The following is an 11,114-nucleotide window of genomic DNA, read 5'->3' as shown; positions in this document are numbered from 1 at the left end:
GTTCGAATTCATAGTTCAGTTTGGTTTAGTTAGAATCAGTAATTTTGTATATTGTTTGAATAAAAATTTATTTAATTAATGAATCATGAATTCAAACTGAACCAAGGCATAAATGCAAATCATTTATTTGAGTTATAAATTCCAGCTAAACTTGATTTGAACTAAATCGAATTATTTTTTTTTAAAGCTAAAAGTTACTTTTAATTTTAGCTCAATAAACTTAAATCAAATTGAAATAAGATTATTTTTTATTCAAATCAAAAGAAGTTCAGGCTCAACCTAAACCATATCCATCTCTCAGCAAGATAGATTTGCCAATACTTGAGTTGGTGATGCTTCCCACATAAGAAATTATTATTAAATGGGTGATACATTTATAATATATGTTATTTTTAAAATAAATTGGGTGGTGAGTTACATTCATGTTGAATAATTATTTAACTATTAATTAAATTAATTTCAATTAATTAATCATGTCTTTATCAAGTTAATGCTCTTTCCATTCCAACACAATTAGTAATATATAATACAAATGCAATATGGGTATAATTAAAGATTAATCTCAATTTAGTTACAATATGTTGGATTCATATTTTTTTAAAACATTATATCAATCACTGTCCCTTACTACTTGTAGTAAGAATGTAGAATTAATTGTTATCAATCATGTTTAAAATGTGATAAAATTATGCTTTAAAAATAGACATTAGGATAAATGCATTGAATTAATTAAAAATAATTTAAATAGAAGGAAATCAATGTTAAGAGAACCACACTATATATTGAAAGGTTTTGTAGGGATGTTGTTATTATTTATTTCGATAAAATTATATACTTAAATAATAATATGTCATTATATAATTAGATATTATTTTATCTTTATTTTTTAATTATTCAATCACATAACAATATATCGTTGTTTGCGTTTAAAATTATACATAAAAATTGTGTACATAACACTAATCTATTTATATTTACATATATAAAAACAATATATTATTTTTAAATCTAAAAGGGTTCGGATAAAACAATAACTTATATAATTTATAAGGATTTCAATTATTATCGATATTATCTTTCAACAATTCTATAATTTATTTCTAACAAATTTTAATAAAGTAATATTACTTTAAGTATTTCCGAATTCGAATTACTTTCATGTAACTTAAATATTATTCAATTTAAATTTGAATTGTATTAAAAATATCTAAAATAAATTTCTTTGTTCAAAGAACTCAATTTTAACTAACTTTTTTTTTTGTTTCGTATCGTACCAGATCAATAAGTTAGGTTAAAAATTGTTTGGTATAATAACATGAATATAATCTCATGTTAACAATTGGTATAGCAATTATAAACACATAATAAGGTTAAAATAGTAACTTCAAACACTTTCCAAAATTAACCTATGTGACGCCATGTAGAGATGGACCGGAAGAAATCCTAACCTGAATGAATTAAAAATACAACATCCTGCACTTAAAAATTGAAATTACATTATCACATCAATATATATATATATACATATATATATGCCGTGTACATGCAAATGCGCATAGATGTATATACATACATGTAATTGAATATGATATGATGAGTTGAAATGATAAATGACATGAAATGACATGACATGATATGTTTTTGATGTATCATGTGTGTGATACACATAGAGTCACGTGCTACTTGGAATTAACGGAAAGAACACCGTTGGGTTGTTCAGATAAAACGGCATAACGGCCGTTTCGAAGCTTGATATCAGCTTGCGCAGCAGCTGACAGTTGGACACTGACCTCAAGTGCTTCAAAAGAAGATTCTCTCTCTTAAAATAATTTTTTTTGAGGTCCAATCAACTGCGTCACATCTCTTTTAATAACATTGCAACTTTCCTGTGAAAGCGTGCGATTTCATTACTTTTGTTTGACTTGATATCCATAGGCTATAAAAATGAGTGTAGATTGAGAGAAATACATGGGAAAATCGCTGGATTAGTTAATTGTGTGGCTCGCGATGCAGGATAGATAAAGAGTTATATTTTAATAGTGATTAGTGTGGTGTGTTAAGATGTAAAGTGGTGTAGATTAGTATGATGCGACGACGATTAGATGTTAATGAACGGTGGATGATAGCTGGGCTTGAGAAGAGAACAGTGAGGATTTGGAGGTCCAAAAGAAGACAAGCCAGACCCAAATAAATAAAGGAAACAGGTCACCTAGTCATGGTGAAGTTACCAATAAAGAAGATTTAATGTATAAGAAAGTCAGAGTCCAAATTTCTTCGATGATATTTCAAAATTAAACTCTTGACTTACCTGATGTAATGGTATTTTTGATAATTTTACGAAGAATTTCAAAGTTATTTCACTAAAATTCTTTACATTTATCTTTACAGACATAGTTTCATTTTCAACATTTTATTTTTTCTTTTACGCTATACTAAGATTATTTTCGAACATTTGTTTTTCTTTTTCGAAAAGGGTAACCTGCCTTCTTTAATATCATTTCTTCTAAGTCTAGAGTTTTGATAAGTAATTCATTTTCTTTCTTTAATGATTTGTCATTTTTTTTCAATGGTTCATTTTCTTTGGTCAAGTTTGAAAATTTCCTTTCAAGAGTTGCATATTTAGTCATATAAAGACTAAGTTCTTTGTTTATTTCTTTAAGTGCATCACACAGCTATCATAGGTGGGACTTTCATCTTTCTCATCATTTATATTATTTAAATAATTAAAAGTATAAGACAAGCTAGATATAGTTACCTTGTCGTTTGTACTTAGCATGAAACACATGTTGGTTACTTAATTTTCCTTATCATCGAACTCACTCTCATTGCTATTATTTTATATAGTCTTCATTGTTTTCTTCTTGAATATTCCATTTTGAGAAATAGGTAATCATATATGATGTGTCTCAATTTCTCGTATTAATAACACACCACTTGTCACATTCTTTGCCTCTTTTATATTTCAATTCTAGTAGCTTCTTTGTTCATGAAGATTTCATTTCTTTTTGACTTTCTATGTTGTAAAAACTTTCTAATATTTCTAGTCAATAAAACAGTATCTTCATTTTCATTATTTGAAATCTCTTCTTATTTTTTAAAGAATTCTTCGTTCTTTTTAATAGATGATTTGAAGGTGATGCTCTTTTTTTTTTCTTACTTTAATTTTCCATTTCAATTCTAATAATTTCTTTGTTGATGAAGATCTTATTTCTTTTTGACTGTCTATTTCCTAATAACTTTCCAATATTTCTAGTCAATAAGCTAATATCCTCATTTTCATCATTTGAAATTTCCTTATTTTCATCATTTCAAATATCTCTTTTTCTTTAAGAATTCTTCATTCTCTCTAATAGATGATTTGAAGGCGATGTTCTTTTTATCTTTTTACTTTAATTTTTCATTATTTCATGGTAAGCTCAAATGTCGTAAGTGTTCTTTAAGTGGTAGGGTCTTGACAACTTTTGCCTCTTCAATTACCATCACTTTGGGATTCAAAAAATAAGGCAAACACTTAAGAAGTTCTTTGACATTTTCTTAATTTATGTAAACCTTACAAGAAAATTTTAATTGATTAACCATTGCAATAAATCTACCAAAATGTCACTAATAGTTTCACCTTTTTTTTTTTTTTCCATTTTGAATAATTTATATAAGTAGGTCGTAGGCTAATTTTCGTGTTTCTACTTGTGAGGTTTCCTCATTTGACACCATCAATAGTTCCTAATTTTTTTTTTTTGAAGTTGCAAGCTTGCATTGTATTCATAAAGGGAATAATACAAGACATTTATGACCCAAGCATTAATAACAATGTTACTTTCATCTTGAGGGGTTAATTGTTCCACAGTTTTAGGCACTTGTCTCGCATCAACTTCATTCGTAGCCACAAGAGGGTTCTTCCTTCACTACATCCCATAACTCATACTTTATAGGAAGGTTGGCATATAATTCTTCCAATAAGAATATCCAATGACCATTACTCTGGCCAGTTAAGTTTAAAAAATGACCATATGAGTGATGTTAAGTGATATATTTTTTTACTAAATAATGTAAAATTTGATCTTTTGGGGCTTTAATTGGTACTACTTATTTGAGTAAAGTTTATATAAGAAATGCTTACTAGAGCATAGTTTATAAAAATTTAATTTTTATGCAAAAAAAAAATTGTTTAGTTTGAAAAATGTGAAAGTTCTGTCTAGTATTTATTTATCACTTCTAGATCAATATATCAAGTTAAATTTATAAAATATTATTAGCTAATAAATAAACTTGCAATGACAGACCTTACATAAGGTAATGTTGTACAAGTAGAGATGACAATTCAAACATTCAAATCAAGTCTTTAGCCTGTCTTAACTCAAATGAAGAGAGGATTTCCTGATAAGAATAAGGATAGGTACGATGATAAATATATTTTATACCCTATTCAGTTTGTCTCTTTCTTTACATATCTTTTAAACCTTTACATATTGAATTACCTTTGAAAGTTTTGAATTATTATAAATATATTTTTATTTTTAATAAATATTTTATTATATTTTTAGTAGGAATGGGGATGAGAGGGGAGGAGAATTTTTCCAACAATGACAGGAGGAAAATGGTAGAAAAATTTTTCCTATAGAAAGAGGATGAGAAGTCTTGTTATCCCCATATCAAGACAGGATGAGGATAGAAAAGTTTTTCTTGCAGGGACGGAGACGGGATTAAGGAATGCGTTCCTTATGGATCTCTGGTAACTATGCGTGTGGGTATATCTAATATAGAGACAATATAGCCTTGTGTGGAGTTACACTTTGAATCAGAAGCAGACAGCGTGGAGCGAATAGATGTTACTGATTGGCACTGCTACTGCACAAACCTCTCATCCTCTCTAGAAATTCTGAAAGAAACGCCTCCTTTATTGGCTGTAAAGACGACGGTTATACATTCAACAATCGATGCTTCTGCCATCTGATTGTCTTTTCTTGTCTTTTTCCACCATGGTTGCCACGTTTTTGCATCCTCACCACCTAACCATGAAATTTCACGTTCTCTTTTATTTTTATATAAACAAAACCATTCAGTTTGAAACGAGAACGAATGGAAAAAGAGAAGCCTGCTGCGTCTTCTGAAACAAAACTAGAGAGGAAATCATCCATCGACACTGAACCCAAGACATTGTTTGAGAAGGAGTTGGACTCCGCAAGGGTCTGCAGAATTATATATACAAATATTATTGCTTCATTGCTTTTGCATTTTGGATTAAAATTTATGTTAAATACAGGAAGCAGCTCTGAAAGTGATTAATAGTAACACGCCAGAGGAAGCATTGAAGATATTTCTGGAGGTATCAAATTTAATTCATCTAAATTTAATCTTTCGTTGTATAATGTTTGAAGGATATAATTTTGATGGTTTAGGGTCTGCAACCCATCCATGGAGCAGTGAAGCGAGCTTGGGAGTTCAAGGATAGCGACTTTCAGGAAGATTGAATGGTTTGAGGAGTCCAATTCTGCAAGTTGAAGATCAAAGAGACTCCAGTATATCTATTGGGTCTTATTCGGTGGTTTGAGTGACAAAGTAAAAGATTCCAAATTTAAGATCAAAGTTTCAAATATCTTTTAATAATATTTTAAGGTCAAATTCTTAGCTTATCAAAATTGTAAATTATTTATAATTTAAATATACAAAAAGCTTATTAAATTTCCCCCGTATCATTGAAGTGAGAGTAACTTTTGTTATTTTGTCAAAATTAATAGTTAATTGAATCGAGATTTAAAAAATTATTTTTGCTCATTTTATTTTATTAATGATGTTCTTTCTTATCAATGACCAACTATTATCAAATTTGCATATTAATTATTATTGAGTGATATTACGTGTACAAATAATATATATAATTTTATACACAAATACTAACATGCCATTATGTGATTATGTATTTTTAAATTAGAGATAAAATAATAACTATTTATATAATGATACATCATTATTTATACATATAATTTTATTTTTAGAGCAATGCTATGTGTACCTATTTTTGGTACATAATTCATATACACAGTTATGTGTCATCATATAATTAGATGATTTTAAAACATGTATCATAATATGATAAAAAAATATTCACTCATATGATAATACTTCATCTGTGTATATAAATTATGTATCAAAAATAAATATACATAGTTTTATTGTTATTTTTATTATAAAGTTTGGTAACAAAAACGTTTGACAAATTGAACATAAAATTTTGTTTATAATATTGATTGAAGATTTTGTTGTCATAAATACTAGAAAGAAATTACATTATCTTTTCAAAAAAATTATCATATGAACATTCTGTTGTCGCATATTAAATATTTTTTTCCTACTATATTCAGATAAATTTATCACAGTAATTTGATATTTTCTGAATGTATGATTTTATCACAATAGAATAGTATTATGTCTATAAATAATATATATAATTTTATAAATAAATAATAATATATTATTATACCATTATATATTTTTAAATTAAAAATAAAATAATATTTAATTATATAATAATATATTATTATTTATATATAAAATTATATGTATTATTTATGTACAACAATTTTAACATAAATAAAATTCATAATAGTGATTGACTATTGAGTTGTAGATTTCATAAAGAAAATTTTGTCAAGCAAATATTTCTTGTTCCATTATCTCTAGAAAAATACCATATTGATCAAAACTTTTATTATTATTTTTTTATATAAAAAATTTATAATGAATATTTCAGTCATATCATTTAGAACGAAAATATCACAATAATCAAACATTATCGTATCCTATTGCTAAGATATTTTCAAGACAGATATTTTTGTTGCACATTAAAAAAAAAATTTGGTCACACAATTATTGTCTTCATTATGAAATGACAAATTAAATTAATAATAAAATTATATGTAAAATTTTATATATAAATAATAATGTATCATTATATGATTAAATATTATTTTATATTTAATTGTTAAATATCTAATTATATAATGATACCTTATTATTTATACAAAAATTATATATATAACACTATTCTTAAATTAAGTATCATACTCCATTGGATCATCATAACAATGGTTGAGGAATAATATTTTTTTCTCTACAACACTTTTGTTTTGTGAATCAATTTCTACAATCACTTACATGAGAAGATTATTCAAAAGAAGTAGCATGCATAAGATTTGACATAGTTACCTATTCTCAATATTGTATAGCTCATAACCTATTAACCAGTAACAAACCTAGATCAGCTGATAGTAGATTACCACTTGAGATACGCTATTTAGAGTTTTACGCAAGAGTAACCATGATAACAATAATTAAAATTTGAAAATACTTAAGTCAGTTTGCTATAGGTATGTGAAAAGATGAATTGAAAAAGGTAAAAGAATTAAATATAACACATGAGTTTTTATATGGTTTGGCCTTATGATCGGAGTGCCTTTGTCAATTATATTCTCACTAGTTTAAGTATAGTCCAAGAATGATATAAAATTATATGTGTTGTCTCTCTCCCCTCTCCTCTCTTCTTTCTCCTTATATACAAGTTTTTGGAGGGAAATGTACCTTTTAAACTCCCTTAATTTAGGGTCTTGACCCATGATTTTAAGTTAAATGGAAAAAAGTAATGTTTGCATCAACGATATCTTTATTTATGAGAAAGTAAACATCTTATGAAAATTTTGTGCCATAGAATTTGTTTGCAAAAGATCATTCTTTAATATAAATTGTAGATTTGGTGTTATCAAGTCACTAGTCGCTTATCATGATATTTGAATCTCAAATCCATTGTGAGCTTTAGGTTGAAAAATTATTTAGTTGTTATTCGTTAGTCATTGTGTCTGGTTTTACTTTGAGGGTTGACTTTAGAGTGCTCAATTTGATTGCATAACATTTGCCTCTAAATGGAGTGTGAGAAAGATTTTAAGAACTTTGAGAATCTTTTGCTACATAGAGATATTGTTATATCTTTTTGGATTACATAAGTTGGTGTTATCACAATTTTTTACAATGTATCCATATTATCGCTACACTATTTTTATGGAGTACGATTGAATATGCACTATTTACATCATAGAATTATTAGTATAAGTTCACGAGTAGATTGAACGATCATAATGAATGTTTTTTTTTTTTACTATAAAAGAACTAAATGTGCAAATTTTCACAAGGTTTTTCTCTCTTTTTTAATGCTTCAAAAGTTATCTTTAACCGATTTTTTTTTTTGAGTTTTATGAGGAGTCTAAAGGTTTTATGGAATAAGAAGATATAAAAGATATAAAGCGTGGTTACCATGATAATTTATCGTATTTTTTGCCAAGTGGCTCATGTCTATATGATGTCATATTTGTTGTTATTATGCACCTCCTCTTGTATGATGATGTAAAATTTGCCATGATGACTTTCCATACATGAGTATGTCATCATTTCTCTATAAACCTTCATAGTCATGAGATTGGTTTTTACGTTGATTCATGTCTTAATTCTAGGTTCAACTTCTTCTCGATGGGAAACACAAGAAAGTTGCTTGCCTCATCAAGTCTGAAGCTAGATTGAAAAAGTCACTTAAGATAGACATCCAATAACCTGCCACACGCTCCATAACTAATTGAGCCTAACCCAACAACTTTGTCAATTGATTTGAGCAAAAAATTCATTAAGAAGCCACCCTAAAACCATTGTGATTTATGAAAATAAACAAAGCAAGAACCACTAAAAGTTGCCAAGAATAGCAAGCAAGAAACCCAAAAGTGTGATAATGTGGATATCGGTTGAATACAAACTTACAAAGCTGAGGTGATTGGGAGATGTGGGGAGGGTGCACGGAGAGTATGATGGAGAAATTGTAATGGCAAGAGGCTTGGGGTTCTCAATGTTTAGTAATTTTAAAAAGCCCTTCTTCGTACAAAATGATTTTTCCCATCTTTTATATAATAATTTTCATTAATAAAAAAAATAAAGGATAAATAAATAAACTTTATAAACTTAAAAATGGAAAATTGCCTTTTCATTTGGGTGAAAATAGTGATTCGACCATTACAGTATCATCTAAAATTCTAGATATTATATATTTCAATAAAACTATGTATATCTATTTTGAATATATAAATATGTATACATTAATATATGTTATCACGTGATTGAGTGATTTTAAATTAAAATTAAAAGTAATATTCAATTATATAGTGACACACAAATATATATTTATTTGTATACTTAAAATAGCTACATATTATATTACTTTATATATTTTCTTTGTTAAACTATAATTTTGCCGAAATTAATAAGTTAGATATTTCAATCTAAAAAAAAAATTTCCGGTTAATGCCCTCTTTTCATCTTACAAAACATTTTATATATTTCAAACAAAAGAATAAACATAAAACATATATTTGCTTGTTCGAAAATTGAAAGCATAATTTATAGTGCTTCCATCCACGAGCATTATAATATAGCCACAGATTTTAAATAAAAAAGAAAAAGGCAACTCAAAGGCACCTTTAGTTTGACGAGAAAGTAAAGGGGCATCGGCATCATATTAATGATCAGAGGAAGCAACCACGAGCACTTGTTTCATTGGGCTCTCGGTCCATTTTTGAAAATGGTCCTAGTTTTGCCAGAAAATTATAAAATTCTTCTGCCATCGCCAGGCCAGTATTAGCGTGCTTCATAATCATTAGGGGGAATTTTGATTTAAGTAATATTTTATTACTAAAATATAAAGATTATCTTGAAGATAAATTACTTAAAATATTATTGAGTATAAATGATTACTATGTTTGATAAAATTTGATAGGTATAAATAATTATTGTGTTTAGTTAAAGATAATAAAAGATTACTAGTAAATTATTTTACTTAAATACCCTTTAATATAATTATTTTTAAATATTTTTTTATATTATTTGTCATATTAATTAAAAATAAATTTATTTTTGTCTCAAAAAATTAATAAATAATAATATAATTATAATAAAATCAAGATTACCTCGATAATATTTAAATATTTAAGGTGAAAGTGATAATCAGATTATCACTTATATTATCTGTCATGTCAGCATTGGTAATAGAAGATTACTGTAATATTTTATTACTGACAAACCAAACAAAAAAATAAAAGATTGATTACCAAGGTAATCTTAAAAAAATCAAAATCAAACACCCCTTACGGTTAAAAGAGGGTTTGGTCTACCCTATATAAAGGTTATTTCGGTAATTTAATTTTTATTATTATGAATATTTTGTTTAATTTATTAATAATAAAATATTTTAATAATATTTTATTATTAATGATAATGTGACAAGTAATATAGAAAGTAATCTTATTACTATCTCTACCTTAAGTATTTAAATATGAACATTATTATACGTATTTATTTTGAGTATATAAATATATATTTACACATGTCATCATATGATTGAGTATTGTTTTATCATTAATTCAAAATCACTCAATCATATGATGACATATGTAAGTGTGTGCATATTTACGTACCCAAAATAAATATACATAATTTTATTGTTTAAATATTATCAAGATAATTTTGATTTTATTACTATTATATTTTTACTTATTAATTTATTTATATAGAAATACTGTTATTTTCAATTAACATAACTAATAACATGAAATATATTTTATAATAATTATATTAAAAAGTATTTAGATAAAATAATATATTAGTATTATTTTATTATTTTAATCAAATATAATAATTATTTATACGTATACATTTTTATCAAATTTTATTAAACATATTAACAATTTATTCTAGACAATCTTTTAATTAATTAAATTTTAAAATAATTTTTTATTAATATATCAAATTTTATTAAATATATTAATAAAATATCATCCAAACTAAATACATTATAAATGTATTTCAATTTAGGGCCAAGCCTTGGGTGGGAAAATGTTCATTACTCTAATATATGCGACATTACATGACCATTGAGGTACTAACTAAAATTGACCCATGGCAGCTAGAGCACTTAATGTTACGTCTTTTTCAACAAATCGCAAGATCATCTATTATTGAACATATTTATATATATTTCTAATAGGTTGAAAGACTTGTCTCTCTAACCTTGAAAATTTAAGTACTTA

This window comes from Mangifera indica, chromosome 19, assembly GCF_011075055.1.
Source record: "Mangifera indica cultivar Alphonso chromosome 19, CATAS_Mindica_2.1, whole genome shotgun sequence".
NCBI classification, from domain to species: domain Eukaryota; kingdom Viridiplantae; phylum Streptophyta; class Magnoliopsida; order Sapindales; family Anacardiaceae; genus Mangifera; species Mangifera indica.
The sequence above is the reverse complement of the archived record's forward strand: the minus strand, read 5'-3'. Positions refer to the sequence as shown.